Raw genomic sequence first — 1,586 nt, forward strand, 5'->3', positions numbered from 1 at the left:
TACGCTACCGGTTGACGCCATGTCCTACAAAAAAAGACAAACAGAACATACAAAACAAATGCAGATTCTATTAATGATCAACTACCAGCTAGCCTATCATTAATCAACGTCAACTTATCAATGATCTACTACCAGCTAGTCCATCATCAATCAATGACAACATAGATGCAAAAACGAGCTATATTCACATACAGAAAAATAACCCTATCATAATTTTCTATATGAGACTAAGATCCGTATTTCACATAAGAATAAATTGTTACACTTATCCTTATGCTATTTAGGTAGACATCTAATGTCAATCACATCCAATGTGATTCTTAGATCTTTTATGAGACTATGATATCGAATATCATTGCATACTCGTCTCATCTGTACCATTAAGTCTCAAGTCAAAACTTGACAACTTAACCTAAGGTAAACCATGTTCAAGATGTGGGAACCACGATTTCCCACCTGCCTCACAAAGATAATCCGACATTCTCAGCTTTGACATGACCCGTGTTACGGACGAACGATGCCTTGACAGGCACTCTAATAATGGGAGGGAGGTACACGTTTAGCATTACATAAATAAGGGTTTTTCGAAACCACACTTAAATCAAACATCTACTTTCAAGCTATGAGAACCACCATTTCTCCATCTTGCCTCACCAAGATAATACGGCACATCCAGCTTTGGCATGACCCATGACACGTACGATCGAGGCCTTGACAAGTGCTTTACTCGTAGAGCTCCTAGATCTAACCGGTTTCTGTGCAACGATTGTTCATAATCCGAATGGACTATCCAGTCGATTATGCAATCCCAATCCCGAAGCTCCCACTCAATCAAACATATCTAATATCTTGATTAAGTTACATGCATTCATTCACTATGGACCATCCATAAGAGAGAATCATGTTATTCTGAATCACAGTTGATCGGTTTTAAGCAACGATTGCTCAAACCAGATCCCGAAACGCAAAATCAAATTTTGGTGAAGCGTCGGATCCTAGACCGATCGGTCTAGGCGGTTCGGTCTTCGGGTCTACGTCGGTCCAGATCTTTCAGTCCAGAATGGTCCAGACTGATCGGTCTTGGTCCAGACCGATCGGTCTACGCATGCAGACCGTTCAGTTCGGACCTGTCGGTTCAACCGACTTGCGAAACCCTAGACCGATCGGTCCAGAGGACCAGACCGATCGGTCCAGGCGAAAACGTGATCAGATATCGTTTTCGTCGTTTCTGCTCCATTTCAGATCCGAATTCGACCCCGTTTTCGCCTGCGAACTCAGATTTCGAAGCTCTTGCGCACTATGTAACAATGAACAGAAAATCTACTCTAGATCCATAATCAAATCATGCATAGCATCAAAGCAAACACGGATTCAAACAATTCAAATCCAATAACGTGCGTGATCGGGTTCTAACAAAAATCATGCAGAGCAACCAGGCTCTGATACCACTGTTCGGTTTTCCTGGGATCTCAAGAGCGAATCTAATTCCTAAGAGATCAGCTCTAGGGTTTGCGCAGCGGATGAAAAACAAAAATTTTGATGAAACCCTAAAACCTATCATGCATGATCTTGTAGAAACGTTAGAA

The sequence above is a fragment of the Tarenaya hassleriana genome, unplaced genomic scaffold, assembly GCF_000463585.1.
Source record: "Tarenaya hassleriana unplaced genomic scaffold, ASM46358v1 Cleome72, whole genome shotgun sequence".
NCBI lineage: Eukaryota > Viridiplantae > Streptophyta > Magnoliopsida > Brassicales > Cleomaceae > Tarenaya > Tarenaya hassleriana.